Consider the following 8,162-nt stretch of genomic DNA (forward strand, 5'->3'; position numbering starts at 1 on the left):
TGACCCTCGATCAAAACTCCAGCAGACACCATGATGAAAATACTCGGAAGAATTGCAACTTCTCCACAAAATCGCTAAAACACCTGCCCCACGGTGGGCGCCAACTGTCGTGGTTCTAAGCCTGACAGTAGAGTGGGGGGTAGGTATGGAGAGGCAAGGTCCTAGCTATGGAGAGGTTGTAAGCACAAAAGATGTACGAGTTCAGGCCCTTCTCGGAAGAAGTAACAGCCCTACGTCTCGGAGCCCGGAGGCGGTCGAGTGGATTATGAATGTATGAATTACAAGGTGCCGAACCCTTCTGCCTGTGGAGGGGGGTGGCTTATATAGAGTGCGCCAGGACCCCAGCCAGCCCACGTAGGAGAGGGTTTAAGGTGAGTTAAGTCTGGGGCGTTACTGGTAACGCCCCACATAAAGTGCCTTTACTATCATAAAGTCTACTTAATTACAGGCCGTTGCGGTGCAGCGTGCCTCTTGACCTCCTGGTGGTCGAGTGAGTCTTCGTGGTCGAGTCCTTCATGTCAGTCGAGTGAATCCTCGTTGGTCGACTGGAAGGCGACCTCTTCTAGGGATGTCCTAGGGTAAGTTACTTGGAACAGGTCCATGACCCTACCCTAGGTACATAACCCCATCAGCAGGAGGCGCATGGAGGAGGATTAATGGGACACTTTGGCGTGAAGAAGACGAAGGACGTACTTGCTACACATTTCTTTTGGCCAAAGATGAGACGGGATGTTGAGCGTTTTATTGCTCGCTGCACTACATGTCAAAAAGCTAAGTCACGACTCAATCCTCATGGTTTATATATGCCTTTGCCTGTACCTAGTGTTCCTTGGGAGGATATATCTATGGACTTTGTTTTAGGTTTACCTCGAACAAAGAAGGGGAGGGATAGCATATTTGTTGTCGTGGATAGATTCTCGAAAATGGCACACTTTATACCATGTCATAAAAGCGATGATGCTGTTAATGTTGCTGATTTGTTCTTTCGTGAAATTATTCGCTTGCATGGTGTGCCAAATACTATTGTTTCAGATCGTGATACTAAATTTCTTAGCCACTTTTGGAGATGTTTATGGGCTAAGTTGGGGACTAAACTGCTTTTTAGTACTACTTGTCACCCCCAAACTGATGGACAAACTGAAGTAGTCAATAGAACGTTGTCTACTATGCTTAGGGCTGTTTTGAAGAATAATAAGAAAATGTGGGAGGAATGCTTGTGATAGAGGCGGGGTGTCCCGATCTTCGATGAGATGATAACTATCGATTTGGTGGAGACGACTTTGACGATCCGACTACAAACGTGCATGACGTTGCGCCTTAGCAATCGCTAAACCAACTCCGAGAGGTTATTGACCACGCCGGAGCACAATCAACCTGACCACGAAGGTCTATTCCTGCAAGCAATCGAAGAACAAGCAAGAATATGATAAAAGCAATCTGAATATTGCGAGTATATATGAAGTATTGATAAAGGTGGGGATCCGTAAGCGGTCTTGGTCTGGTCGTTGGACACAAACGAAGTACACGAAGTTGCAATGGCTAACTTTTAACTAAACAAATCCCAAGGAAAAGCTACTAGATGGATCTACTTATATAGGAGCAAGGGGTGGCGGCCAAGGAGGTGGGAGGACGTCCCAAGGCAGCCTAAAACTAAATCTAGGTCGTACAAGGCCAATGGGTCCAAGTGGAGGTGATGTAACACCTTTGGACTTGTAGTTTGACTCGGATTCTGCTGCAGCATCAGATTGTTTCGTCCACAACTCAACGCTCCGGACGAATTTGAAGGTGATTCCAATTGGGTTGGAAAGTGCACGAAATCTAGTTTCCAACACAAAAAGAATCACCCAATTCGGAGTCCGTATGAAAAACTTGTGTGCGTTTTGAGTCAGGTATGTCTGTGCAGTCCGAATCTGAATCCAGAACGTGAGAGACTTGGACTCTATCTTCTCTTGGGCCAAAAGTGACGTGAGAGAACTTTTTGGACAGCAAATAAACATCTCTTTCTTCCTTATCTTCATATGTGGATTGTACAAATGTCCCATACACCTGCAATTAGACAAAACACAAAAGTGTGTGAAGTATTTTTGTTCTGGATAACATAAATAGATTATTGAATAGTTTGCACTAGAAATCACCTGACAAATATGCATATATGCAATATTTTTGGTCATATCCAAGGTAGTCATGTCCTCATCATTGAATGTGATGCTAGTGGAATTGGATTAGGAGGTGTGTTATTACAAGATGGCAAACCTGTTGCATACTTTTCTGAAAAATTGAGTGGGCCTAGTCTGAATTATTCTACTTATGATAAAGAATTATATGCTCTTGTTCGGACTTTAGAAACATGGCAACATTATTTATGGCCCAAAGAATTTGTTATACATTCTGATCATGAATCTTTGAAACATATTAAAAGTCAAGCTAAACTGAATCGTAGACATGCTAAATGGGTTGAATTCATTGAGACTTTCCCTTATGTCATTAAACACAAGAAGGGAAAAGAAAATGTTATTGCTGATGCATTGTCTCGTCGCTATACTATGCTTTCATAACTTGACTTCAAAATATTTGGTTTGGAGACCATCAAAGATCAATATGTGCATGATGCTGATTTTAAAGAGGTAATGCAGAATTGTAAAGAAGGAAGAATGTGGAACAAGTTTGTCGTTAACGATGGATTTGTGTTTCGTGCTAACAAGCTATGCATTCCAGCTAGCTCCGTTCGTCTTTTGTTGTTGCAGGAGGCGCATGGAGGAGGATTAATGGGACACTTTGGCGTGAAGAAGACGGAGGACGTACTTGCTACACATTTCTTTTGGCCAAAGATGAGACGGGATGTTGAGCGTTTTATTGCTCGATGCACTACATGTCAAAAAGCTAAGTCACGACTCAATCCTCATGGTTTATATATGCCTTTGCCTGTACCTAGTGTTCCTTGGGAGGATATATCTATGGACTTTGTTTTAGGTTTACCTCGAACAAAGAAGGGGAGGGATAGCACATTTGTTGTCGTGGATAGATTCTCGAAAATGGCACACTTTATACCATGTCATAAAAGCGATGATGCTGTTAATGTTGCTGATTTGTTCTTTCGTGAAATTATTCGCTTGCATGGTGTGCCAAATACTATTGTTTCAGATCGTGATACTAAATTTCTTAGCCACTTTTGGAGATGTTTATGGGCTAAGTTGGGGACTAAACTGCTTTTTAGTACTACTTGTCACCCCCAAACTGATGGACAAACTGAAGTAGTCAATAGAACGTTGTCTACTATGCTTAGGGCTGTTTTGAAGAATAATAAGAAAATGTGGGAGGAATGCTTGCCTCATATTGAATTTGCTTATAATCGTTCATTGCATTCTACTACTAAGATGTGCCCTTTTGAAGTTGTGTACGGTTTCCTACCTCGTGCACCTATTGATTTGTTGCCTCTTCCATCTTCGGAGAAGGTTAATTTTGATGCTAAACAACGTGCTGAATTGATTTTAAAAATGCATGAGTTAACTAAGGATAACATTGAGCGTATGAATGCTAAATATAAACTTGCTGGAGATAAGGGTAGAAAACATGTTGTGTTTGCACCTGGAGATCTTGTTTGGTTACATTTGCGTAAGGATAGATTTCCTGATTTGCGCAAATCAAAGTTAATGCCACGTGCTGATGGTCCCTTTAAGGTGTTAGAGAAAATAAATGATAATGCATATAAACTTGAGCTGCCTGCAGATTTTGGGGTTAGTCCCACTTTTAACATTGCAGATTTGAAGCCTTATTTGGGTGAGGAAGATGAACTTCCGTCGAGGACGACTTCATTTCAAGAAGGGGAGGATGATGAGGACATCAATACAATTGTTACACCCACAGCCCCTGCTGCTATACATACTGGACCAATTACTAGAGCTCGTGCACGCCAACTAAATTACCAGGTACTTTCGTTTCTTGGTAATGATTCTAATGTTCATGAGAATATGATGCTGCCTAAATTGGATACATTTGTTTTGCTTACAAATGAAGGGCCTAGCTTGGAGAAGGATGAACATTGGAGCAAGAACAAGCATGGAGATGATTGCATGCGCAAGGGGAACAAGAACGGAGTTACAAGTGATGATTTCAGGACTTTGAAGCCACCATAATGGGTGCATGAAGCCTTGGACGAAATATATAAGATGCCACTTCATAAATTTCGTCCCGAGGCTATTTTAGGTGCTGCGTCACCTTATTATTGGGCCAGGCCCATGTAATTTCGAAATACATAAGTATAGGCTATTTTTAGAGTCCGTATGTGTGGGGAAACAAGAGATAGGGTTGATTTCGGACCCCTCCACCAAGGGCCACGAAATTCCCCCCTCTTCCTCCATATATACAGCCCTTAGGGCATCGTTTAGACTTTGGGTTTTGTTTAGATTAAAAGTTCGCCATAGCTGCAACTTCGCGTACTTCGTTTGTGTTCAACGACCAGACAAAGGCGTCACAGAACCCCACCTTGATCAATAAAGCTTTCATCTTATATTCGCAATATCTAGATTGCAATCTCAGTTTCTTGCTTGTTCTTCGTTTGCTTGCAGGAAACAGACCCTCGTGGCCAGGTTGATCGTGCTCCGGCGTGGTCAATAACCTCTCGGAGTTGGTTTAGCGATTGCTAAGGCGCGACGTCCTCGCACGTTCGTAGTCGGATCGTCAAAGTCGACTTCCACCAAAGCGATATCCATCATCTCATCGAAAGACGGGACACCTTTGCCTCTATCACTAAGAGGCTCGATGCTATTGCTTATAAGCTCTTTGCTTCTCTTCTCTTTTGCTTAAAAGCTTTTTCTCTTCTTTTTTTGACTATGCCACGATGCTTGATATACGAGCCACACAACGAGGTAACAAGTAGTAAATGCACGGGATGGACGGAACACTAAATGGTGCACTGAGACGTGGCCTGGCAATACACAACAAGCTAGTCTCGATGGGTAAGCGACGCAAAAGGGCTCGAAGCTATCAAGTTAATGGCAAGGGAGTACAAGGCGTCGTCGAGATTACCGTCCTTGCTTACGGTAGTGATGAAGATGATCTTGTCAAAGCCGGAGTGTTGTCCGAGTCGATGATTGGTGGCGATGATGATGATACCAACTCGCCCCTAAGTAGCCGAAACACCTTAGGACACGAGAGAAATCGCAACCCAACACTCAAACAAACACGTGGAATTGTGCGGAAGAACACAAGAGGTGGTGGGGAAACCAAATGAGGAAAAATAGAAAATGACCGAAACTCCCTGGATAGTCTGTGCGCACGGGGTAAGTGAGTCCCGTGTGCCCGGGGTCCCGTGTGCACGGGGTCTCCTGTGAGCGGACGAACTGCTCGGATCCCGTGGTGATTTCCAAGTTTTTGGCCAAATTCAAACGGTGGAAGGGCGGGGATGATGGTGGAGGGGTAGATCCACTTGCCAAACACCAAATTCGTGGATCAAAATAACCATATCTCACAAGATCAAACAAATTGCAAGAAAATTTTTGGGGCTATTTTTGATGGGGATTTTCGGGTTAGGACGAAAAACAACAAAATCAAACTAGAAAGTGGAAGGTAGGGACTCCAAGATGTGAATCAACCATGGCTCATGATACCAAGATGATGTAGGGTAGAACCCTAGGATGGATCTTTTCACACTTGGAGGGGGAAAATGAGAGAAAGAACAAGAACACAAAGATGCAATCACTCCAACAATTCCCGATTACACATCCACTAGGGTAACAACACAAGATCCACAAGTCACAAACACAATCAAAGGAAAGATACAATGGCAAAGTTCATCCCAGATCCAAAGGAGAAGGGGTCTTGAAGGTAGTCTTCTCCTTATGGAGGTCTTGAAATCCACAAGGATTCTTCCCTAGGGGGTCTTGATCCTCCAAGAGGGAAGGTGAAGGAGCAAAGCTCACAAATATCTCATCTAATACTTTGCTAACCCTAAACATGGTCCTTGGTACGGAATATATAGCCTTGGGGTCGAAGGAGATGAAGAAGAGTCGAAGATGCAATCTCAGCCGGCCATCCTGGGAGGCCCGTGCGCACAGGGTAAGTTGGGCCCGTGCGCACGGGTGTCCCGTGGGCACGGTACAGGCCCGTGCGCACGGGGTGCTCTAGCGCCAACTTCCTGGGAGGCCCGTGGGCACGGGGTCTTGGGGGGCCGTGCGCACGGGGTCGCCTGGAGCTTCCTGTGCTGCTGCTGTTGTCCTTCTTCTTGGTTCGCACGGCCTTGGGGTGGTCCTCCTTCTCCTTGGTGATGCTCCTGAGCTTCTTGGTGATGTTCCTCTTCATACCTAAGGAGGCATAGCATATCTTGGTGAGGTAGTAAACATACTCCATTCGTGTCCATATGCAAGTCTAGTAGGAAGGAGTTCACCTTGGTTTCCAAAGCACGTGCTCTAGCTCTTGTCATGGGTCCTCGTGGGGTAGGATGTGTCGGTGTAGAGTCCATGCGGATGATGGAAGGATGCTCCGCATCACGCAGCACCTAAAATAGCCTCTGGACGAAAGTTATGAAGTAGCATCTTGTATATTTCGTCCAAGGCTTCATCCACTCATTATGGTGGCTTCAACGTCCTGAAATCATCACTTGTAACTCTGTTCTTGTTCCCCTTGCGCTTGCCATCATCTCCATGCTTGTTCTTGCTCCAATGTTCATCCTTCTCCAAGCTAGGCCCTTCATTTGTAAGCAAAACAAATGTATCCAATTTAGGCAGCATCAAATTCTCATGAACATTATAATCATTACCAAGAAATGAAAGTACCTGGTAATTTAATTGGTGTGCGCGAGCTCTAGTAATTGGTCCAGTATGTATAGCAGCAGGGGCTGTGGGTGTAACAATGGTATTGATGTCCTCATCATACGACCTCTAGCACAATTGTTGCATCATGAGACTTGCCACAATACATTCCCTGCCATGCCTTCGGGCAATTTTTCCAATTCCAATGTATACAGTCAATGCTACCTAGCATGCCAGGCCAACATCTCCTCTCTTTAGATGCCATCAATTTTTTTGTGTCATCCTCGTTGGGTGCCCGAAGATATTAAGGACCAAAGACACAGATGATCACTTTGGAAAACCTACGCACTGACTCAATTGTGGTATCTTCACCAATGCGAAGGTACTCATCGGCATAGTCAGCCGGAACGCCGTATGCAATCACCCGCATAACTGCCGAGATTTTTTGATATGCACTAAATCCCTTCAAGCCCGCGTCATTTATTCTTTGAGTAAAATACCTAAAATTTGTCTCACAAGCTTGAACAATTTTCACAAAGAGAGATCGGCGCATTCGGTACCTTCTCCGGAAGAGGTGCGACGGATATGTTGGATTCTCCGCGAAGTAGTCTTGCATTAACATCTCGTTCCCGAGATGGCGATTTCGAGGAATGCAAAGACGACCGATGGTTGATCCTCGCTGCCTCTTTCGGTTCTCATCTTCATGCTCCTTCATGGCAAAGGGCCATCACCAACGTCTGATGCCGATAGTTTGCAAGCAGCGTCTCAACATCTGAGCCGTCCGAATCGGACGAATCGTCGAGCAAAAACTTCTCGCACGGGCTCAATTCCATCTGCATGAACAAAAATCGCACGCCGCGTCAACCAACTATGCATAGCGCTCGGCACAAAGCACAAGTAAACACTCACCGGCTGCTCGAAGGGCGATGGCTCTCCGGCGGTTCGGGGGCGGGCAATCTTTGGTGGCGACGACGAATAGGGGCGGCTCGGGGGTGGTCGATCCCCGACGGCGACGACGACCAGGGGTGGCTTGTGTCGCCGGATTCGGGGGAGGGGGGTGCAGCGTATCGGTGGAAGAGGGTGGAGGCGCCCTGCGACGCGATTCCGCCTACATATTTGGCCAGAACCGTTGGCGGCGGACGGGCGGAACCAATGGCGGGCGGCGGCGGAAGGAGGTGGGGAAAGGATGCGGGCTGAAATGTACCTCCCGCTAACCGCTTTCCTAGGATACGGAACACCGTAGGGGCGAGGCGGAAACCTGCGTATTCGTGAGTTGGGGCCGAGATTGCCGAAAAAGGCTTTCGCCCCGCTTTATAAATAAAGCAAACCGCCACAGAGCATACAAACCCACACAAGTCCACACACACACAAGTCTCACGACAAAGTACATAGGTTCTGCTGAGGGCACAGCTCAAC

This window comes from Triticum dicoccoides, chromosome 3B (assembly GCF_002162155.2).
Source record: "Triticum dicoccoides isolate Atlit2015 ecotype Zavitan chromosome 3B, WEW_v2.0, whole genome shotgun sequence".
NCBI lineage: Eukaryota > Viridiplantae > Streptophyta > Magnoliopsida > Poales > Poaceae > Triticum > Triticum dicoccoides.